Source organism: Natrix helvetica (assembly GCF_964273705.1).
Source record: "Natrix helvetica genome assembly, chromosome: 2".
NCBI lineage: Eukaryota > Metazoa > Chordata > Lepidosauria > Squamata > Natricidae > Natrix > Natrix helvetica.
The window spans coordinates 110,986,878-111,012,210 of record NC_138552.1 but is presented as its reverse complement, the minus strand read 5'-3'; the positions used below and the strand labels follow the sequence as shown (position 1 = coordinate 111,012,210).

Here is a 25,333-nt window from a genome sequence, read left to right as displayed (position 1 = left end):
GCCCCACCCAAATGAGCACCCTCTACTATGAGGCAGGAGAACTGCATGCCTCCCCATGTCAGGAATTTTTAGGCTTTTAACCCTTGCTTAACTTAAGGGTTAAAAGCCTAAAAATTCCTGACCTAGGAGAGGCACACACTTCTCCTGCCTCATAGTAGAGGGCACTTTTTAGAGGCTTTTTTAAACAGTTAAGCAGAGCCATCCATGGTGAAGCAGGCTCAGGCAGCAACCAGCTCAGTCCGATCTCAGCTCTTGCCTTTTTCCTTTTACATTTTTTTTGTTTTCATGATGACAGTGGTGAGGCTGTGCCTCCCCTGCCTCCCCTGACTGCACGTCACTGATCTCAGGCATACCTATTTTATATAAAAGTTTTAGCATACAGTATCTCTCTCTCATTCAGTTTATATGACCATGCATTTACCTGGGAATTATACAGTATTTTGTCAATGCAACTTTCTCCCCATTCTTTCTCTTCCATTTGCAATTGCAACATCCCTGTGCTGTATTTCAAATTTTCACTGTTGCAAATTGCTGTTAAGAATAGTTCAAAGCGTGTTCTACAAAATAGTGCAGGAACACAGCCTGACCGCTGGCCTGTCTACCCATGCACTGTGTCAGCAGGTAGAACAGGGGCTCTTCCTTGTTTTAAATCTAGAGCTCCTAATAAATAATTATTTAACATCCCATTTGTGTGAGATGTGCATAATTGAAAAGTACAATAAGATCGTGCTTCTTTTTTGTTTCGGTGCAGCTTCCTCACCTGTAATGTACATATTTATCCTGGAGCCCAATCTCTCAAGCAAGAACTCCTTTAGGACAAACTTATCTCTGTTCTGTTGCTTGTTCCCTACATTCCCTCTTACCCATTGCCACTTTCTTTCATGAGGATCAAGGTTTGGAAAATGACAAACCAATTGATTAATAGACATAAAATGTATCCTGTAATTTATTTCCTTTCTACACCTGACTAAAATCACCAGGTCGATTTGGAAAGGGAAATATATTGTTCTTCCTGACTCCAAGTGGCAGCACGGATTGCCGAGCATGTGATATCAAGCTGTGTATGGAAAGCAAACAAAACGCTGTTTCTGTATATTGTAAGCATCTCAGGTCATAAAAGTGTCAGCACCCTATATTTCTTGCCAGGATCCTTTCCTTTTTATTACTTGAGACCTTTTCCATTGCGTTCAAGGCGACTCTCTGAAGCACTCCACATCTGTTTCCCAACCATGTTTTTGATTATCAGTGCCAGATCGTTTGCAATTCTCTTACTCAGATAATCTGATCATATTTTGGCAGAATTGCAATTGCCAAAACAGACTCTCTTTCCTTCATCTATTCTAATCTGTCAGTTTCACATGTTAAATTTTAGTATTTCTGGTTACAGCAAAAACCAGTTTTTATTCTTAAATAAAAGTATAATTAATACATTAATAACCTTATATTTATATATAATATACTTTACCTTAAGCTTGGACCAACCTGTGATGGAAATTGTGATCCAGTTTCTACCACCTGTGGTGAAAAAGGAATGCAAGATAGTATTCCTCAAACAGCAAGCATATGGCATAGGTCTATTACTATATATAAAATTGAATTGGAGGGTGGGGGGTAGACTTGCAGATAAGTCAACAAAACTATTATACTAAGTTTCAGAATTTAAAATGGCTCCTTGGATTTATTAGATTCAAGACAAATTTAACACACTCTGACAGTTCTATACAAATGGATACAAAATCTCAACATTTTTCCTACACCCGAAATACCTATTTTAACTGTTTAACAATGAGGCTCTCTATAGGTTGAGGAGGATTTCTTATAATCTGTTTTGGGATTGCTTGCTTATTATTAGTTTGCAGGACTTATATGTCTCCCTCTCTCATGCAATGACCCTGGGGGGGTTCACTGCAATCCATAAACATAGTTTAAAAACAAAGATACCCTTCCCTCTGGGTATTGATGCCAGGCCTAACATCCTCACAGCCCATCCTAGCAAAATGCTTGGGAGAAGATCTTCACAGTTCTCCAAAAAGCTAAAAAGGATCCTATGGTTGGGATCCTATGATGTCAGGTGGGAGGCTGTTCCAAAACGCTGGGGCAGCCACCAAGAAGGTGTCTCTCTGTAACCAGATGGCAACATTTAAGAGTGGTGAAGTGAAGCACACTTACCCATCTAAGATAATATGGATGACAGAACATCCATCTCACTACTAAGTACAGGTAGTTTTCAATGCTTGGCAACTGGTTCGTATTGATGACTGTTGCAGAATCCCGATATCATATGATCACCAAAAGGAAACCAAAGTCAGCAGGGAAGCAAGAGTCACTTAACGACTATGTTACCAATTTAACAACCGCAGTGATTCACTTAAGAACCATGGCAAGAAAGGTCTTAAAATGAGGCAAAACTCACACAATAACTTTCTCGCCCAGGAACAGAAAACAGCTCAATTGTGGTTGTAAATCAAGGACTGCCTGAAATCAAATTAATAGAATATAAAAGAAGGCAGTCATTCATATTGCTTAATAAATATTAAAATGTCAGGCACAAACAAGCAGACCCACATGCATAGAGTATAAACTATTACTCAATGCCTATTTCATAGCAATCTTCTCAGACTGGGAAGTTGCTCCTGGGAAAGACCAGATGAGTTTCAATGACATTTAAGGGGGGGGGGGGGTTGGACCTTGCCCGCTCAGGCAGGGGTGGGTTCCAGCAGTCACTACAGCCAGTTGGCTCATGGGCACACTGTGCGTGCATGCACTTGATGCTCTCTGTGCGCGAATGCACAGAACAATAGAAATTGCTCTGCCCATGTACAGAAGCAAAAAACAAGATGGCACCGCCTATGGTGCCATCAGGAAAACTGGTTTTGGGGTGTGGCAGGCCTGGGTTGCTGCCAGTTCCAGCAACCCAGGCCGCCAAAGCACTACTGGTTCGACCAAGCTGGTCTGAACTGGTAGGAACCCACTTCTGCTCTCATGTCTACATTATCAATTCCAGACTGATTCCCTGCTTGACCCCTCCTTCCAATAGGGACAGTATTTCTCTGATGTAACATTAAAGGTGAGAGTGAAAGAAATTGGGAAAAATAAAAGAACTTCACAAAGTTTGACCAAATGGATTGAAAGTTCTCATCCTTGCATCATTATTGAAATATTACATAAAACCTCAATTTAGTGACTCCTGTTTGCCGACTTCAGATATAAGACACCGAATTTCTGTCCGAATATGTCCCAAGTAACAGAGAAACGTATTGCATGTAAACAGTCCAGGTAAATCAGCTACGTTTATGTTAATTTAAATGCTAAATTACCATCATGTACTTCAGTACTAAGTTTCATATTAACTCAGATGGGGACAAACAGCATAGCTCAATAATCCACTTTTGTACATCATATTTAGATTTATTCTTCTGTTGATTCAAAATAATTCTTTGTTCAGTTCCATGTTCACAGTTCTTGACCTATTCCATATACTGGAGGCATACCCAAAATAAGCACATTTATCTTTGAAAAACAATAATTGGTATAAAATCCTATTAACAATCCTGTGGATTTCAGTTTAAAATACGTAATTATAGGACAGCCCAAGCCAGAGAAGTTATGATCCAACGCATGAATAGCAGCCAATCGTTAATAAACAGTCCCTAAAATGGCTTATATACACAAAACCATTTTTTCTGCATTAACGTCATTTTAAAATCAAAGCAGAAGAAACCTTCAACTAATTTAAAAGAATAGGATATTCAAACTTGGAAAGTGACAGAAATTATTAATATCTATTCCATGTAATTCTTTCAGCTGCGGAACAGAGCCAAGAAGAACTCTTGAGATTAAAAAAAGCTGTTTTAAGTTTTACAAGAGTCTTAAAAAATATTTTTTTATAGGTAAATTGGACCAAAATAATAACCTTTTGAGAGGGTCAGTTTATCCGAGTTTGCATCAATGCAGTTTTCACAGCTTATTTTAATTGGGTTTACCCTATGTGGCCTGTGCATATATAAAAGGATTTTTCAAGTACATTCTGCATTATATGCAATTAAACGTCTCAATACTTGCTGGGATTTTGTTGGTGCCAAAATAATAACTTTCAAAATGAATCCAGAGAGAATTTTAAAGCTCTTTTTCCAATCAGGCACCATGGTTACATTAGGTTATTGGGTTATTTACTTTAATACCTAATGAAATGCTTGACATAAGTGCAGATAGTAAGCAATTTATGCAGTAAAAATATTGAGGATACTTCCCCCAGATAATATTATTTAATAGAATGGAATAGAATTGCAGAGTCATTGATTGGAAAGGGACATTTCTGCTGTTGTCTGACTTCATGTGTTCTGCAAGAATCCAAATTAAAGTGTTTCTGACAGATGCCCATCCTGCCTCTGCCTGAACATGTGTAAGGGAGTCTACAACTTGTTTAAATAATTGGTTCCATTGTCAAACTGTTCTTCATGCTAGGATAATATCCTCCCCCCCCCCAAAAAAAAACCTCAACCAGGATCTCACTTCCTGTTCTTACTATATGCCTTCAATTCTGGATTGTCAAAGGACAGAACTTAATCTTCTGCATGACAATCTTTCAACTGTTTGAAGATTGCAAAGTAATATAAAGCAATATAAATAAAAAACCAGTCAAAATATAAATCAGACTTGCAATTAAATTCATTGTACAGTAGATACTCATATGAACTATATGCCATTTGTCCTCATCTTTTAAATTTGTATTAAATTACAGCATAAATTTCAGAAATACTAGAGGAGAAAGCTTCCCAGGAATCTTTATATCAAAGATAAGAATCAGTCTACAACCTAAAATCCAAGTTATTTAACATATCAAGATTATCACGGAGTGCCAGTGACAGCAAATTTGAATTATTCCAATTTGTAGAGTAGATAGACAAAGAACCAATAAAATAAGATTAGAAATTAATATCTATTGCCTTTACATAGCACTTTTATACTCTTTTCTCCTCTATTGCAATTCATCTAATATTTTCAGAATTTCTAATGGGCTAACAAGATGCTGTATAACCAAATCATAAATAAGCAGAAGTTTCCTTGACATGCTCAACACACAAGACTGACAAAATCTAATTATTCAGGATTGATTGATTGATTTAAAGGATTTATATGCATCTCTTATATACAATTTAGGATTTAGGAATAGAAATAAAGCAAAACTGTATAAAATGTTGGGGGAACCCAAATTGAACCCAAACCCAAAACTCTTCAGAAATATCCAAATATCCAACAATCATGCCCAAAGCCTGCTCAGTGTCCCAAGGAGTGATAGTTGTTCAAATGTCTATTTTAAGTTAAAATAATGGCACCAGTTATCAATTAATCAGAATATCAGAATAACAGAGTTGGAAATGACATTAGAGGTCTTCTAGCCTCCTCCTCAAGTAGGACAAGTCACTGTCTAATCTCTTCTTCAAAATCTCCAGTGATGGAGCATCCACAACTTCTGAAGGCAAGCCATTCTACTGATTGTTCTCACTGTCAGGAAATTTCTTCTTAGTTCTAGGTTGGATCACTCTTCGATAAATTTCCATCTGTTACTTCTTGTCCTGCCCTCAGATGCTGTGGAGAATCGGTTGTCCCCTCTTCTTTATGACAGCCTCTAAACTATTGGAAGACTGCTATTATGTCACCCCTAGTCCTTGTCTTCATTAGACTAGACATACCCAGTTCCTGCAACCATTTATCATATAAAATTTTCAAATCTTGAATACAGCCATAGATCAGAATATAGTTAAGAATCTTATTGCAAAACCTTGGCGCCATTTAAAAATCCATTCTGACTTGCATGCAAAGTTGCTGGAACCAAGAGGCTATCTTCTTTATCAAAATAAGCTCTTAGAACCAAAGCAATAAATTAACAATTGGAGCATATGGTAAGTTCTTTGGCAAGCTTAGCAAGCATTATAATATTGCCCTCATTAAAACTAGAAGGAAGAAGCTATTTCAAGAAACTTCTATATGTACTGCCAATAAACTAAGAAGTAAAACACCCAATCTTTTTTTACAAATCAAATAAAGTTCATGAATGTAAATGTAAGTTCAGCTTCTTGAAAAGAAAAAAGAGAAGTGATGTTAATTGTTGGCCATATGATATCTATCATGTGCTGTCAATCAATATATAAGAAACCAGAATTATTTATTGAAAATAAAAAGGTAGACTTGTTTATTAATGGTCCTAGAACCACTATTCACTTTCTCCAAAGTACCAGGAATCAAATAAACAGGAATATATAATTTAATTAAAGTCTGAAAAACAGTGGTTTTACTCAATTTCTCTTTTTGTAATTTTGCTGTCTAGAATGCTATACTGTATTTTCAAAAATTAAATATTTGAAGGCTGTAGCTTGTTTAGTTAATATTTAAGTAATGGGGATTATATGTAAAGAGATAACCGTTCTATAATATCTGGTTAGGATTCAACTTTAAACAATTGTTGCTTATTTTTATAGGATGTACATGTGATCATACAACTTTTACAATGTTTCATGTCCAAGGCAATAAAGCACTCAAATCCCTGTTAATATAAAAAATATATGCCATCTCCTGTTCTATCTGCTTCATAAAGTTTTTATCATTTGATGAAGATACATCTAGAGATAATTTATACATGAATTTAAGTTATTGTGAAATAAAGCTATGGAAGCCACAGAACATGGTGTCAAATGGTGTTATGCCTCCAGGATTTACTGGGGTAACACACTTCACAGAATTTGCCACAGTGAACTGAAAGTTTGCTAATCTTTTCAGAAAAGGAAGAACACTGTTTATTAATAGAATTGATGATAGTGTTGTAGAGGTCTTCAAAATTTGAGAAGAAGAAAGCATTGAGAGGGACAGCAAAGCAGGTTATAGACAGTGATAGGAGAGACACATTGGGAAAAATATGTCTCTATTTCAGATCCTGAAGTGTTGGCAGCTGGGGGTGTTCTTCTCTCAGACTATTCCCTCATTTCAGCAATTATTTTAGATCATCAAAGACATGGCTTAAACACCGACTCCATTTTTCCTCTTCCTCTTTATTCTCTGCTTTTATTTCTTGGGATTTAAATAACCATGACTGTGTCTTAGCATTCATTTGGCTTAATAATGATCATCTCCATGTCTACAAATCTTTCTGTTTCTCTCTCTCACACAGACAAACATGATGCATAATGCAGTTAAAATCACATCTATATACTTTTATCTTTGCACACATTATAAAAATATTTGAAGATTTTTCTTTATTGGATTACATCTTGATCAATGGCCTGAATAACAAAAAGATCTGTGCGTATGTTATATATTCACAGTATATAAAACTGTATTGAAAAAGAAATAACATGCTGCCATCAAGTTCAACTATTTACAATAATTACCAATAAAAATCAGACAAAGGTAGGATTAGGTAACATTGTCAGTGTGAGTGAGAATGGGGTTTGCTACTTGTTTATATACAGTACCTTGCCCTGCTACTGTTGTTGGGGATATGGTTTTCTCCTTAGTATTCCTTGATTAGGGTTTTTTTCCTCATTCTTTTTCTGGTGTTAATCCTGGCTTATCTGGATATTGGCTGCTGAAGAACATGTGTTCTGATCTTTTTGGGTTTTTGTAGCTTTCTATTGTCTCTTTTGAATGGTGTATAAATGTGGCTTATCTCTGTCTATTGATGGCTGAAGCAATATACATATTTCACCCAGGTAAAAATAAGATTTAACTAGTCCTTTGATCTTATGGAAAACACTTGGAATGTTTGAAAACTGCTGGTGTGCATTGTCTTGTTTCAACTTTTCCATGATCTACTTTGTTTCTTAGCTGACATATCAACATTATGATATATCTCCATGTTTTAACTTGTCCAAAAGTCATTATTTGTCTTGCAACTGCTTAGTTCAGCTAAAACACAAAAGAAAAATCCTCTTTTTTTTTTTTACCTTCAGAGGGTAATATGTATTACTTGAACATTTCTTACCTCAATTCTTCACATTTTACACTGATGGATCAAGAGACTTTTTTGAAAATCTTTAACTATTGCTACACTTCTGTAATAATTGATAATTTTAATGTGTTTTAAAGAGCAAATTGTATGAAACAGATAAGCCTCATAGAAAGGTAAAGGAAAGCTTCTCCTTATCAAGCAAACAATTCACAACATTTGGGGAGCATTAAAAAGTTCCCAAAATGTTTTAATTCTTGAGGACTAGGGCTGCTATCCATATGCAGTTATTGAGCTAGAAATAAGCTTAATTGAATACAGTGGGAGTTATTTCCAGGGTATGTAGATTTAGTTTGCTAATACCAACTATTTAATCTACAGGTATAATCTTTTCAAGACCTGCAGTTTAGAAATAAGAACCATAATAATCAAACACATTGGGGCAGTGCAGTGGGGGCAGGGTATGCATAAAAATGTTGCCTAGGTAAAAGCTAATCAGCCATTTACAGACTATATCATGCATCAATTTCGCTTAACAGAATAAAGCAGAAGAAAAAAGGAAAGCTATTACAGGAAAGCTCTTAGGAGAAAAAGATACCAACATACACCAAAAAGAAATGCTTTGATATTTAAAATATTTATGGCTTTAAAAGGCATGAAAATTGATACTGGCTATTAGCAAAATAGACATTCTGCTTTTGTGATACAGCTTAAAGCTTTAACAAGAAACATATCTTTGCTTGACATTGTCTCAAGCCAGATGTAAACATGATTAATTTGGAGGTGCAACAGAGGGAGTTTTTAACCTTCCTCCCCACCCCTGACTGCATGTCATTAGTACACAAGACCCCAGATGAAAACCTGGCTGAATGCAACCTGCATATTTCTTTCAGATCATATTGGAGCCAGGGGGAGGAATGGGGAGGGGTCTGGATTGTGGGACAATTCTCTGAAATGCAAGAAGAAAATAAAGGAAGCCTGGTTGAAAAGTTTATTCTGGCATGAGATTAGATAGATAGATAGATAGATAGATAGATAGATAGATAGGTAGGTAGGTAGGTAGGTAGGCAGGCAGGCAGGCAGGCAGGCAGGCAGGCAGGCAGGCAGGCAGGCAGGCAGGCAGGCAGGCAGGCAGGCAGGCAGGCAGGCAGGCAGGCAGGCAGGCAGGCAGGCAGGCAGGATAAATGAGAGAGGGGGTGGGTGGGTGGGTGGGTAGGTAGGTAGCTAGGTAGGTGGATACATAGATAGACAGCCTGACTGGCAGTCAGGCCATAGATAATAAATGAGAGGGGGCTACATAGATAGATGATAGATGGATGGATGGATGGATGGATGGATGGATGGATGGATGGATGGATGGATGGATGGATGGATGGATAGATAGATAGATAGATAGATAGATAGATAGATAGATAGATAGATAGATAGATAGATAGATAAAATGAGAGAGGGGGTGGTTAGATAAGAAGGTAGATACATAGACAGACTGACTGACAGGCAAGCAGGCAGGTAGGCAGACATAGATGATAAATGAGAGAGGGGGGTGTTCGAAACAGGAAGTGTTCGAAACGATGAAAGACCACTCTGAACCAACGCTGTTACAATCAGTCACTTGGTTTGTGCTCCAGCAGACGCTGAGGACCCACTATGCCTCCAAGCCATCCAAGCATGTTCGCCAGCATGAATTTAACATCAGAAACCAGAAGGAGAGCGAATTGATCATCTTGGTATCGGCTGCAAATGAGGCACAACTTTTCAAACTTGTACGAACTGTTTTGGCTTGAATTAGAGACAAAGGCCTCCATCTCAAAAAAGAAAAATGCCAAATTAGCGTGCCAAGGGTTGAATTCTTAGGGTACCTAATTGATGGCTCTGGGATTCACCCGACCACCCAAAAAATTCAAGCAATTCAGGACGCCCCCACACCTCGCAATCAAACCAAGCTGCAGGCGTTCCTCGGGCTCCTTAATTTCTACAGCATCTTTCTTAAACAGAAAGCCACCGTTGCTGACCCCTTACACCATCTCCTGGCTAAGAACGCGAAGTGGTCCTGGGGCAGAGCCGAGGCTGCTGCATATGCCGCAGTAAAACAACTCCTGTCGGCAGACTCCTTTCTGGTACAGTACAACCAGACCCTGCCGTGCTGACCTGCGACGCTTCCCCGTTCGGCATCGGCACCGTCCTCAGCTACCACATACCCAATGGAACCGAGGCTCCCATTGCTTTTTACTCCAGGACCTTGTCTGCTGCAGAGCGGAACTACAGCCAGCTGGACCGCGAGGCTTTGGCTGCAGTGGCTGGAGTAAAGAGGTTTCATGAGTACCTATATGGCCGTGATTTCAAACTAATTATGGACCACAAGCCGCTATTGGGCTTACTGTCTGGGGACCGACCCACCCCAGTGTTATTATCACCACGGATGACCAGATGGACCATCTTCCTAGCTGCCTACGCCTACCATCTCATCCACTGTCCAGGTTCCACCTTGGGGCATGCTGACACTTTGAGCCACTGCCCGCTGCCTGAACTTCTTGCTGACCCTACCCCCAAGACGCCAGTCCTCCTCATTGACTGCCTTGAGACTGGTCCTGTCTCGTCCAGTGACGTTGCCGTCACTCTGCAAAGGACTTCACCATCAAACAAATTTTGAACTATTGTGGAGAGGGGGGCCCAAAGGGCCTGTTGGGGTTGATTTCAAAATGTATTTTAGCAAGCGTGATGAGTTATCGGTTGTAAATGGCTGTTTACTGTGGGGGGACCGGGTTGTTGTTCCACCCAAACTGCACATTGCAGTATTAGAGGTGTTACACGTAGGGCATCCTGGAATTGTCAGGATGAAGTCTTTGGCTAGGAGTTACGTGTGGTGGCCTAACATGGACAGGGAGATTAAAGAATGGGTGGCTACCTGTACACTGTACCAGGAGTCCAGACCAGCTCCCCCAGAGGCATCCGCTGAGGAGTGGGAGCGACCTCAAGGTCTAGGGTGCACATTGACTTTGCTGGCCCAGTTCATGGTCAGAATTTCTTCGTAGTTGTGGACGCCTACTCGAAATGGCTAAAGGTAGTCCTGATGACCTCCACTACAGCAGAAGCGGTCATTAAGGTACTACAGAGACTTTTCTCCACTCATGGCCTGCCCAACGTCTTGGTCTCTGACAACGGGCCCCAAGTCACTGCCATGCAATTTGAGACCTTCCTAGCAGCTCAGGGAATCAGACATACCCTGGTCACGCCATTCCATCCAGCCTCCAATGGTCAGGCGGAGACAATGATGAGATCTGCAAAAGAGGCCCTCATTAGGATGGGCCCAGGAGATTGGCAAACACGGGTTGACCACTATTTGCTAATTCAGCATATCACACCCAGTGCCACTACAGGGAGAAGTCCTTCCGAGCTTCTCATGGGTCGCCAGCTAAGGTCCCACTTAGACCAGCTACACCCAAACTATTCTGCCGCATTGCCCCCTGACTCCACAAGCAAGATTCGGAACTTTAGCATAGGGGATTCGGTTTACGCCCACAACTACGCCGGGGGAACTCTGTGGATTCCTGCCACAGTGATAGGCATCACAGGCCCTCACTCTTACCTCCTAGAGCTCGAGGACGATCAGAATTGGAGAAGGCACATTGACCAACTCCGTGGCCCCCTCTCCAACTCCACTCTTAGACACCCAGAGATAACTCCTGCACGAGTTAGCCAAAGCCCTACCCAAACGGAGCAAACACTCACTCGGGCTCAAGCCCGAGGGTACCAGGAAACTTATCTGGTTATTTTGCAGGTCCACAGTGAGCTCCGGGTGAACTGGCTCTAGAAGTTCCAGCCGTGGCCTGTGAAAGTTTCCAGGAGCTTTCACCAAGCGGAGCTGCGGAGCAAACAGGTCCCTCCGACCTGTCCAAAGAACACCCTCCGACTGAACTGCGCAGGTCTGGCAGAGCTACCCAAAAGCCCGCCTGCCTGCGTGACTACGTAACGAGTAGGATTATTCCATCCAAGAGAGGAGGGCTGTTAGATACTTGCTTTAACTGCAGTGGTTTCCACCAAGGTCCTCTGTTCCAGCAGGAACAGAGGTTTAATCCTATTGGTCAAAGGGTCTGACAGCTCCCTACAAAAGGGCTGCTGTCAGGCTCAACTTTCGGTGGATTGTTCTCACTTGTTGTACTTAATAAAGAGCTGTTGTTACCGTTAGCCCGTGTGTGCCTATCCATTACCCGATCTAACAGTTAGGTAGGTAAGTAGATACATAGACAGACTGACTGACAGGCAGGCAGGCAGGCAGGCAGACATAGATGATAAATGAGAGAGGGGGATAGGTAGGTATGTAGATAGATACAAGGAAGATAGATGATGATGATGATGAAGATAGATAGATAGATAGATAGATAGATAGATAGATAGATAGATAGATAGATAGATAGATAGATGAGAGAGAGAGAGAGAGGAGAGAGAGAGAACAGGAGATAGGTAGATATGATAAATAAAAGAAAAACATTAGCTATGGAGCTATCAACCTGAATGTAAGAAAGGTCTCAGTAGTTCTTTAAAAAAGCTTCCATATAAAATCAAAAGGAATTTTCTTCCTAGGGACAAAATAATTTTATGTACTTATTCTCTGCTAAAAGGGAAAAAAATATCCAAACTTTGGAGGAATTTATTTATTTACTTATTTTAACCTATGAGTTTTTTTTTAGTAAAACTATCCAGATAGCATTCAAGCAAAATTAAACATGGGCACATCCTTACACATTTGAATGCTTCACTTAGTCTATTCAGACACAGATAGCTACAAACTTACCCTATTCTGACCACTTTTATGCAGACATTTATGTAGTATGAGGAACAGATCACAGTGATCATACCTTTCCTCATTACAGTCCTCTCACTGCTGTATCATACAACACTATCTACATGTTGAAGTGATGGCTTCAAATCAGCCAACTTCTCTCAGACCTTATTGTCTCATTGGCAAACCAATTAAAAGCCTGCTTCATTTGGATTTCACTTTTCCCATCCCTGAGATCTAAGGGAAGGTATTATTGGACCTATTATTTATGTCTGGTCCCAAATGAGAGCCATGTTCTTTGAATGGGCCCCAGGCTATAAAAAAAGTCCTGAAGCCAAATAACCCACGGGGGTTTACCAGCTCAATGTTTCTGTGCCAGGACACTTATTTGGGCATGTGGTAACCTGACTGCACATTATGAGGGTCTCTGACCTTTGGATTTGAACAGAATAGGGAAAGTATCTGTGAACATTGTGTCGTTTTTATAGGCATTCCCATTCACAGGAATGCCTGCTCCATCCTACCTCCTATGTTTTAACTTAAAGCTCACTAATACATTTCACAGACAATCTTAGAAGCCAATCTTTGTTAGGCCCAGTTTGGTGGGGTTTTTTCTTCTGCTGCTGATTTAAGTAGTGTGCACCAAAGTTTTGCCTCATCCTGTCTTTAAGCTCAAGTAAGCCAATATGCCTTCCTCCATGGAAATATATAGAGGCTCTACAATGCAAGCTATAGCCAAGGTTACATCTGTTGGGAAAACCAGCTGCCTTCAAAACTATAGTATTAACTCTCCGCTTTTGGAAGGAATATATATGAATTTGATTGCTGTCTCTGTTCTTGACAAGTTCATCCTTTAGACAGCATGCAGTTGCATAATTTGGTTATGGCGACAGTGCCTGTGTTAAAGTCTAATTGCAGCATACAATTGCAAATGTTAAAGTACAAATGATGTGCAATTCCTGATACTGATTGAGAAGAATGTACTTGGCAAAAATTCTACCAAGATGGAGAAAAACCAATCCAGGCTACTGTACTTCAAATATTAGAACCAGAAATATGGAGAATAGATAGAAGACATGATACGCATGTCAGTAATTTGCAGCTAAGGTCAATTAGTGATTTAAAGGGATTATCCACCACCAGGAAGAAAGATGAAAAATATGAAGAAAGGAAATAATTGAGATGGCAAAGATAGTGAGAAAAAAGTCTACAGTAAAACTAGGTAGTGATGAGAGGACAGGAGCATGTCCATTTCTCTCAACAAACTCAGAATATATCTTTTGTCACATCCACAACAGGTAACTTAACTTCGCCTACAAGATGAGGCATTCCAATGCATTATATACTTTATGTTAGTGTTCCTTGATCATGGCAACTTTAAGATGTGTGAATTCTGAGAGCTGAAGTCTATACATCTTAAAGTTACCAAGTTTGAGAAACATTGCTTTATATTGGTATGCCAGGACATTATTGTGCTGCTGTGTGTTGTGACAGAGTGTACATAGTGCAGAGATGTGGCATTATTCACAGTTCCAATGTCTGTAAACTATGCACAATACGTACTTGAAATCTTAATGCAGGAAAGATTGTATATCTCTGTATGTTACCTATTCAGGAATCACTTACAATTCGTAATTGGCATATGGAAATGAATAGTATAACTTGCTGGAAAAAACTTGATCCAATGAAAAGAAATAACTAATATGCATGGAAATGAATATGCTGAAAACCTTTTATTCTAAGGTTTTCTAAGAATATTAGTCTAAACCAACTTCATTTAGTTTTAAAATGAGATTAATACAACAGAAATGTTAATTTTGTATTCATTGCACATACAAGAAACTTTTTAATTCAAAAATGAAGTGCAAGTAAGGGGACTGTTGAACTGCATTGAATAACAAACCCTGATTTGCAGGAAACGATATGGGCTACTAGTAGACATTTGAAGCAGAAGCTTAAGACCAGGGGTCTCAAACTCAAGGCCAACAGGGTGCTTAGATCTGGCCCATGGGGCTGCCCTGGAAACAGCGAAAGACTGGCCTGCGGTGGCTCTACCAGTGAAAATGGGCTCCCAATCTCCGTTTTCGGCTGGGATGGCCGCCTGCAACCCTGTGCCAGCGAAAACGGAGCTTGGGAAGGCCACATGCAGAGGGTTGCAGGAGTCTATCCCAGTCGAAAATGGAGATTGGGGGCCCGTTTTCACTAGCACAACACACAGGCCACCACAGGTGCCCCTGACACAAGTCAAGTCAAGTTGGCCATGCCAACCCTGGCCATGCCCACCCCAGCCCCCCAAGATCAAACACAATCCTGATACCGCCCTCAATGAAATTGACACCTCTGATTTAGGCAATAAGATAAAGACTTTCAAACAATCTAACTCTACCAATCATTTTGCCCCACAATGATATATTTTTTGAAGTTTTTATTTTCATTTATATATTATGTAAAGATATATTGGGCTTGTCATTTTGTTTACCACTTTATTTTTTATCATTTAACATTTGTAATCTCATGAAATTTATCTTTTTGCCTATGGGGAATTTGCCAAACATTCCGAAAGAAAGGATGTTCAAGACAGACCCTAAAACAGAAATATTACCAGCATAATTTTAAGTTTCCATGGGAAAGGAAACCAAAGAAAGAAATATGACCTGCAGAGGGAACATTGGGATGAGATGTGATTTAAAACAAACATTCTTAGAAGATGGGGAAAAGGATATATAATCAAATGCAACAATGGAGTGAGGAAAGCTAAGTAAATCCCTGCTTAGGGGATTTACTTACACAAATGGGTAATCATGTATCCCAACAACCAACATGATAGTGGTCTACCAAAACAGATCTGTGGAGTTGTGGTGACACCTAGTGGTTCATTTATTCCATAAATAGCTTCAACAATATGAGAAATTCAACACTCAAATGTTTCTGTGGGCCTAAAACCAGGGCAAGAATAAATAACAATACAAAGCAGGATAAACATGTAGTTCTTTGAGTGATGATTGGTACAGAGGAGATATTCTGTTGAAATTTGTTTGAATATTAGTAGCTTAAGTTAGTAGTTAGGCTGTCGGCATGAACTCTGAGCTTGGCAATTTGGTTTCAAATGTTTTGTCACCTGATGATGTCTCTTTGAATGGTGCTGAAACATTTGTAAGCAAATTGCCAAGCTCAGAGCTCAAACCAACAGGAGATATTCTGTGCTTCTGCAGACCAAAATTGGAGACTTCTAGATAATCAAAGAGAAAACCTGGAATTAAGGAGAAAATTAAGGACAATTAACCAGTGGAACAGCTTGCCTTCAGAAATTGTGGCCGCTTCATCACTGAAGGTTTTTAAGAAGAGCATAGGGACAGCCATTTCTCTGAAATGGTATAGGGTCTCCTGTCAGAGCAAGGGGCTGGACTACAAGACGTCTAAGGTCCCTTCCAGCTCTGTTATATTCTATCTCAGATGTTTAGTCTCTGTCCTTGAGTGGCAAATTATATGCCCTTAATTAGCTCAAGTATTAAGATTTGTTCCCTCCTTAAAGACTAGGTCAAGACAAGTTAATAGATGTCCTATAGGACTGCAGTGAAGGTATACTGGTTATGGGGCTGAAAGATAAGTTCAGCAACTGGGGAAACAAACTGTTTTTCTTCTATGGGTGTCTATCAGTGATAGTCTCACATATAAGAAAAGAACAGGCTGGCAAACCTGGAGCAGATCTTTCAACCAGAATGTCCTGACAAATACCATATTTGCTGAACCATTGCCTTGTGCTTCCTGAATAAAGAATCACCTGGCCTAGATGAAGTAGGAGATTGCACCTGGCTCTGATTTGGGAGAAAATGAGGGAGTGAGAAAAGCTTTTAGGAAGCACTGATCCCAGAGATTGGAGCAGTACTTTGCAAGGAAATAATTGGAAGTTCTTAGCCTATTCAAACCTAGAATTTCAAGGCAGCTGCCTGGCAAGGTAAGTAGTGGGCTGGATTTAGCCTGGAGACTGAAGGTTCTTCTCCATCTCTCGTTTGGTCAGTAAAACTCAATTTAGGCACCACCCAACTACAAACTGACTCTGGACAGTGTGCAATAACAAAAGGAGCCCTAATCATCCTTCCCCATGTTGTGCTTGTTCCCTATCTAACAAACATTCCCTTCCTCTTCTAGTAACATACAAATCCAAATCATTTGTTGGCATGCTTCTGTGCAGCATATTGTAGCCATACACATTTGCCGGATCATTTACTGGTATAAGAAATGTTGACTAGTTTGTGATGTGAGGTTTTCCATATAAACGTACTACCTATCACTCCTCCTAGAACCTTACTATAGATCTCTGCAGTCATGGCAACTGCCCATAAAGTGTTGGCACTAATCTCTCACTCTGAGGAGCAGCCTAAATTTGCTTTTGAAACATCAAATCTACACTGATCTGCTTACAAATATTTTATTCAGGGTCAAGTGATACTATTTCGGCAGCCTCTCTTTTGTATTTAACAGATCACCCTATCCTTTATCAGAGATTCACAACATCCCCTAAATGTATATTGTTGAAAGACTCTGTTTAACTCCAAAACATGACAGTCAGCCCTCACACTCTCCTCTACTCTTTTGAGTTCTTGTAATATGTGTGTGTGTGTGTGTGTGTGTGTATTTATTTCTGGCAAAAGTAATGTTTCTCCTAAGGACAAAATACAATCACTTTTCTATTGGGCATTTGCATTTTTTTGTTATCTTTTTCTCTGGAAACTAAAATACGTTGCAAATCTCTTGGGTCACTTTGCCAGCAAAATTTCAAGAAAGCTCTCCAAAGCCTTCCTTCTCTCTGCTTGACCTGCTAGCAATAAAATGCAATGGAAAGGCCTGAAGCTATTTAGACCAATTCTGTTCTATGCAGTATTTCTTCTGTTATCAGAATGCCGGGAGCTGGAAGTGAAACCTATCTAGAGTTCATTCTGTTCCGGCACCAAGCACTGTAACACAACCCCACTCCATGGCTCCCCCCACCCCATAGCTCCCTCCGTGGGTCCAAAGTCCAGAATCAAGTCACTTGCAACAAGCCCTTTTCTTCACAGGGGAAACGTTAAGCACAAACATAAAACAACAGTAAACATCCCACAGAAAAGGATGCAGATCTTCACATAATATGCCCATTTATACCTTGCATAAGAATTCTGGATTTATTCAATTCTCCACTTTTTATTTTCTTGGCTATCCAAGATATTCTCAGAAGTCTCCACCATAGTGTCAGTAATCTTCCTAACCTGTTTCTTCAAAATTCAACTTTTGTTTTGATAGAGTATTATAAGGAAAACCATGACCTGCACAGTTCTGATCTTTGTAGATATAGGCACGTGGCAGCACCTGAATAATTTTTCAAGGCCTTTTACCAAATATTAATCTCTCTGACATTTTTCCTGACTGCTGTTTCCTTAACCAGGTTCGCCTGGTACGTCAGTTGTGCCCCTTCCTGGATCGGGATGCTCTGTGCACAGTCACTCATGCCCTCGTCCTTTCTCGCCTGGACTACTGCAATGCTACTGCAATGCTCTCTACATGGGGCTGCCCTTGAAGAGCACCCGGAGGCTTCAGCTGGTCCAGAATGTGGCCGCGCGGGTTATCATGGGGGTACCTAGGTGCTCCCATGTTACACCCCTTTTAGGCGGCCTGCACTGGTTACCGGTTGTCTTCTGGGTGCGATTCAAGGTACTAATTATGACCTTTAAAGCGCTCCATGGCTTAGGCCCAGGGTACCTGCGAGACCACCTACTGCCACCAATAGCCTCCCACCGTCCAGTACGATCCCACAGAGTTGGCCTCCTCAGGGTGCCGTCGGCCAGACAGTGTCGGCTGGTGACCCCCAGGAGGAGAGCCTTCTCTGTGGGAGCTCCTTCCCTCTGGAATGAGCTGCCCCCAGAGCTTCGCATAATCCCTGACCTCCGGTCCTTCCGACGCGCCCTAAAAAGTTGGCTTTTCCAGCAAGCTGCCTGGCCTGTTAATTTTATTTAATTTTTAAAATGTGAGTGTTATATAAATTGGGTTTGTTTTTTGGACTGTTTCTAATTTCCTTTTAACTTTTGTACTATGTGTTTTTTAATGCTGTACGCCGCCCTGAGTCCTTGGGAGAAGGGCGGCATATAAATCCAATAAATCCAAATCCAAATCCAACTCTAGACAGTCTTAAAAGGCAGAAACTGTCCACTACTTCATTGCCAATTCTAAGGCTGGTTGCTATTGTCAGTGGTTTGGAATTCCTTCCATTTAACCTTACTCCCATTTTTCACTCTGTTCCTTGGCTTTTATTAAAGGTAATCCTTGACTTACAACCCAAACATTCCACTGCTAAGCAAGGCAACTGTCAGGTGAGATTGCCCCATTTTGCAACATTTTTGCCCTGGTTGTTAAGTGAATCATGCAGTCATTTAATAAACCCCCATTGACTTTCTTTGTCAGAAGCCAACTGGGAAGATTACATATGGTGGTCACATAAATATATGGCAGTTGCGAAGTGCCTGAATTTTGATCTTGTGATCATGGGGTTGTTGCAACAATTATAAGGGTGAGAACTGGTCATAAATCCTTTTTGTTTTTGCAGTGCCACAGTAACTTTGAATGGTCACTAAATGAATAGTTGTAATTTGAGGACTATCTGTACTAGTATTTGCAGATCTTTTCTGTTTTCAGCTGTCAAAGTAATGTCATCAATATAGTCCAGATTATTGATCTTTCTTCCTCCAATTGTAAAGTCACATTCATCTTCTTCCATGTCTGATTCCCGTGTGCCAAAGAGTTTTCTCCATTGCATAAAAAGTTCTTAAAATCACACTCTGCATCTAAAACTCATCCGGTCGTCTAAAGGTGGGTTCATTCATTTACATAACAGTTGGCTTATTATTGTTAAGAGAAGTAGTTTTGAAGAAAGAAAGTATGATCAATGCCCCTGCAATGGAACATTGGCCTTCTGGTCTTTCTGGGAAACAAAGTTCTTGCAAACAAATAAATAAATAAAATGTAAATAATGGCTCTGAGACAAGGTAAGAGTGGGGATGGAGATGGGGAGAATGCTCAGGTTCTAGGGAATGTAGGCAGAGTCTAAGGGATGAGATTGGTGCCATTTTCTCTGCATGTACTAATAGCAGAGGAATAATCTAACAAGAGTTGTTAACATGCAATTTGCTTCCTTGCCTGCTCTTGCTTGGAAAGGTACATTATTTCTTGTGTCTATAATAGCATTTTCTCTCTAGCAGTTCTGCTTGTAAAAAGCCTCTCTTGTCTTAACAAGCATTGTTCTAGCGAGAACGTATGACATGAGGAACCATTTAATTGTTATAAATATGTATGCTAAATAACTCATAAAAGTCTAAATGTCTGGGATTGAGCAATAGATTCTGAAGAAATCTGCCAATCATACACGCTCTGAAAATATGCAGGCCTTCTCCATTGTAAAATTCAGGAGCACTGCCCACATTTTTTCCACACTGCATAATGATTTCATCATCCTTGCTTCTGTAAAACTTCCAGGGTCTTGGATGTTCAGAGCATTTTCAGAACAGGGTAAACAGTACAAAGTTTATTGCAGAAGTTAAGCTTTAATCCCTTGTAGTAGTTTATTAAAATTTCTGGCATTTATCCTCCATAAACTAAGGAACTCCTGTTCTTACAACGTGCTTGTATACATTCCAGATTCTCTTAAAATCCCTGCTGGAGCAAAGTCTTTTACCTGCGGCTATTCTGGTGTTAAAAGTAAGTAAGTTTTTGAAAGGGTATGGAAGGGAAATGGATGATGGAGGCAAGGGATGTAGCTGAACAATTTGTAATTTGGCTTGTGTATTAGCGCTTACAAGTCTTCCATTTGTCTGACTGAAATGAATGAAAAGGATTACTTCCATTTTAATATGCACAAGTATATGTCCATATTGTAATTTATTACAATAAAAAATAATACAAACTAAACTGAAGGAAAGAAAAGAAAATATAGGAATAAAAGGGTTATGGTGGCGCAGTGGTTAGAATGCAGTGTGGCAGGCTAACTCTGCTCAGTGCTAGGGGTTCAATTCTCACTGGCTCAAGACTGATTCAGCATTCCATCCTTCCGAGGTTGGTAAAATGAGGACCCAGATTGTTGGGGGCAATATACTGACACTGTAAACCACTTAGACAGGGCTGTAAAGCACTGTGAAATGGTGTATAAGTCTAAGTGCTATTGCTAATGCTAAAAAGTGTAAGAGTATAATAAAGAGAAAAGAAATATATAAAGAAATGACATCCAACCCTTATCATAATAAATATAAAAAAATTAATAACTATTCATTCTATCTAAAGTTACAAACATTTATCTCTTTATCCCATCTCTCATCTATAAACAAATCCCACCCATCTCCCAAAAAAATTCAGCCCTAGTGTCAGCAGAAAATCCAAAAAAGGGTATCCAGTAGTAACAACAGTTATTTTGTAAATGATTGTGAAGCAGTTGTTGTGATGACTTAGGATCATCTAGGGAGATAGGCACCAGGTCTAAAAAGGTCTTACTAGATTTCCCTCCTTGAGATCTTCCTTTTTTGGAGCATCTGTATTTATTTTTCTAGAGAAATCAGACAAGCTTATGATTATCCTTTTCTCTTTCCAATTACAACTAAAGTGACTTAATCAGGGGGGACACTAAATTCAGAAAAAGCTTTATGGCCATAGGCCAGTGATGGCGAACCTTTTTCGCCTCGGGTGCCAAAAGCACATACGTGCGCGCTATCACACGAACTCGAGTGCCCACCCACATAACTTAATGTCCCCCCTCACCTGTGTGGACCGTGCATTTTTGCACAAGGCTTCCTCGCCACTCCCTGCTCTGGCTGCTTCCCCTTGGATAACACCCAGTGAGGGGAGAAGTTACTCTGCCACTAACGGGCAGAGATTGGGGTGAGGGTGGGGGGATGCTCAAGTGTGCTCCTGTGTCAAAAAACCTTCCCTTATCGACTTCCGGTTCCGGCGGCTGACGGTGACGGGCAGAGACAGCTCGCCCCGCGCATCCCCGGTGGGCTCCCCACCCCTTGGGGGGCACAGGACGCCCCGGAGAGGCGTTCTGCTGGAGGAGCGGTGCAGCGGAAGGACCCCTGCATCGGCGGCGGCCATCGGGGGGCTCTCGCTTCGCTCCAGGCACCGAGGAGCGCGAAGGGGAGACGCGCTGAAGCGTCTTCGCTGTGAGGCTGTCCGGAAGAAAAAAAGAAACTTGAAGGATGCGGCGGCGATGCAGTGAGGTGTAGACTCCTTTCATACCTATCACCAACTTTAAAACTCGTCAGTTGTGTCTAATTGGAACTTTTGGCTAATTTGGAGAGGTGCGGCTGGAGGGGAGGGGGATTTCCCCCCCCCTCAGACAAGCGGCTAGAAACAAACGTGCTCGTAGCCCCAAGGAAAGGAGGAGGGGGAGAGCCAAACCAAAGAGGTCACACTCCAACTAAATGGATCTTCGGATTTAAACCTTTAGGCTTTAAGACAATGGGATCTGGAAGCCTTGGGAACTTTGAATCTTGAAAACTTTATTTGTTGCCTCAGTACCCGAAGTTGGCAGGGCAAGATGGCACACTTCCGTTGTCTTCATGAAAGGTGAACTTGACTCCACCTCTTAGCTTCAGGCTTCCGGTCTTTGTCTCCGTGTTATTTGGATAATTCTCTTGTGGATTGTTTGTTTTTGAACTTTCTGGAGTGAAAAACGTCTGTTCACTGCCAGGGTGATTAGAGAGTTCCCTTGTGCCTGGTCTCTCTACCCCCCGGACTCCCTTGGCTGCTCTACCACTCTGACTGATCCTTCTCTATACTGACTGGACTCTTTATTACCAACAATGACATCTAAAAGACCACCTCCTGGAAACTCCGGCTTTGCTGCCTCTGCCCCGACATCTGCAACCTCAAGTCCGAGCACACAATCAACATTGACAGCCTTTAAACAAGTTAAAACTACGGACTTGGAGTTTCATCAAATGTTTCAGCAAATTTTACAGGGACAAGAGGAAATAAAGAAACGACTGAAAGAGATGAAAGAAGAAATTAGAGGGAACCAGGAAAAAATTAATAAGAACTCACAGAGACTGCATCTCTTGGAGCAGGGGGCGGCTGAGATGAGGGGGGGTGGAGGGCGTGCAAAAGGGAAACAAAGAGCTTGACACCCAGCAAATGAAAATAGAGTTTGAGAGAATGTCCTTTTATCTTAGGTTTCAGAATGTGATGGAGACAGATGATGAAAACATTAGGGACATCATGACAACTATCTTGGCTGAGTATACCCAGAAAGAAAAACAACAGATGGGGTGGGAAATAGACCTGGTTTATAGAGTGAACTCCGCATATGCTAGAACACATAATGTCCCCAGGGAGGTACATATTAAATTTCTTAGGAAAAGCACAAGAGATGAAATTCTGAATACACAAAGGGGACAAGCTCTGATATACAAAGATAAGGAGATAACCATACTGAAACAGATCCCCAAGAAAGTGAGGGAGAAAAGAAAATATTATTCGCAATTGGCGAATAAATTATACCAGAAGGGGGTGTGGTTTCGTTGGTTGCTGCCTGAAGGTATGTTAATATTCTGGGAGGAGACAAGGGTCAGAATTAATACACCCATAGAGGCGCAGGCCTTTATGGAAAAATAATAATAATAATAATAATAATAATAATAATAATAATAATAATAATAATAATAATAATAATTTTATTTGATTAGCCGCAACCCTCTCCCGAAGGACTCGGGGCGGCGTACAATCAAAACAGATAAAATACAGATAAAGACAAACATATATACATAAAGAACAAAGACATATACATGTGCATGGAGGAGGTAGACTCATAAGTGAAAGACAATTAAAAAACACAATTTAAAATCCCATTAAATAAAATTACTGAATTAAAAAACCCATCAGGAGCGTTATGAAGTTACGATTGAGCCAGGCCGGCTATTTGGAATAGGTGGGTCTTGAGCTTTATACGGAAGGAGCGGAGGTCAGTAGTGGTCCTAATATCCGGGGGAGGTCATTCCACAGGGCTGGGCCCGCCACAGAGAAGGCTCTGCTCCTAGGCGCCGCCCCATGGCACTGTCTGGTGGACGGCACCTGGAGAAGTCCCTCTCTGTGCGAGCGGATGGGTCGTAGGGATGTATGGGGCAGAATATGATCCCGCAGGTAACTAGGTCCTGAGCCATGGAGCGCTTTAAAGATCGTAATCAAGACCTTGAAACGCACCCGATAGACCACAGGAAGCCAGTGCAGCTCGCGCAGGAGAGGTGTCACATGGGAGTACTTAAAAAATAAAAAATAAATTACTCCTAGAAAAACCAGAAGACATCCCAGTAGATGCACAAGACACGGGAGGGGCCGGAGCACTGCCAACAGGGGGAGATGGGGCGACATCAAGAAAGCTCAGATCACACAAATAAGTAAGAAAATCCACATGACACAAATTGATTGAAATTACTTATGAATTTACCACACTGACTATATGTTATTATGTAATATTTGAATGCTATGCAAATGTACACCATGAGTCTGGAGGGGGGGTATACCTACCACAGTTTGCGGCTGCCACAATTTGTAACTTTCCCCATACCTTTTCCTTTTGTAAAACACCAAAAAAACAATAAAACTTTGTTTAAAAAAAAAAAACCTTCCCTTATCATTCTCCTGTGTAAAGGTTGGGCCCTTTTTACAATGGCAGGTGTGAGTCCAGTTGCTAAATTCTCCCCTTCTATTAAAGAGGATCCTGGGCACTACAGTCAATAGACAAATGAGGAAGGGAGCTGCTGGCACAGGGGAAAGAAAAGCGGCAAGAAAAGAAGAAAAAGCAGCTTTTTTCCCTCAAGGTGGCTGCTCTGTTTCCCCCCCCCTCCCCCGTGCTAGCACAGAGGATCCTGCCTGGTCCCTGCAATCCAAAGGGAAATGAGGAAGAGAGCAATCTGCATGAGGGAAAGACAAACAGCAAGGAAATAAGAAAAAGCAGCTTTTTTCCCCTCAAGGTGGCTGCTCTGTTGCCCTTTTCTCCATTTCAGCACCACTCCATGGAGCCTGACCCACCCCCCATCGCCCAGGTCCTTGCTTCTCCCAAGCATTTCTTTGCCTATTTAATTTCCCCTCCGTAGCATTTTTCCATCGTGTTTCTTGCTGTTTTGGACAGGAAAACAAAGTTTGTGGGACTAAAAAAACCTCCTTTCAATCAATCAATTCCAACTTTGCGAGATCTCTTCCCCCCCCCCCCCAAGTTGTAATTGATTGAAGTTTTGTTTTAGTCCCACAAACTTTGTTTCTCTGCACACGATGGCAAGAAACGTGATGGAGCTGGAAATCAGGTATGTTAGATTCGGGCAACAAGAGAACAGACTCCAGACGATAGTGACAAACAGCTCTTTATTAGTTAAGTAGTAGTGATCCAGCTTGCTATGGGGTCGTGCAGCTCACCTTTTATGGGAAGCTGGCAGACCTCCCGTCCAATCAGACCAACCCCTTGTTCCCGCCCTAGTGGCGGACCTGAGTGGAGACTACAGCAGTTTATGCAAATATCTAACACCCCTCCCCTCTTAGATGGAGTGTTCTGGTTAGTGACAAAGTCCTGTAAGTATGCAGGTTTCTGCCTTGCTCGGGTGGAC

General features: G+C 40.9%; 1 protein-coding gene across 1 annotated transcript in view; it reads left to right on the top strand.

Annotated features, from left to right (window-relative positions):
• Positions 1–20,252: 20,252 nt before the first annotated feature.
• HAO2 (hydroxyacid oxidase 2) overlaps positions 20,253–25,333 on the top strand; it is a 34,634-nt gene continuing 29,553 nt past the window's right edge. Inside the window, exon 1 of the mRNA XM_081940675.1 lies at positions 20,253–20,447. The gene's annotated coding sequence lies outside the window, so the exon portion shown is untranslated. The remainder of the gene's footprint in view (positions 20,448–25,333) is intronic.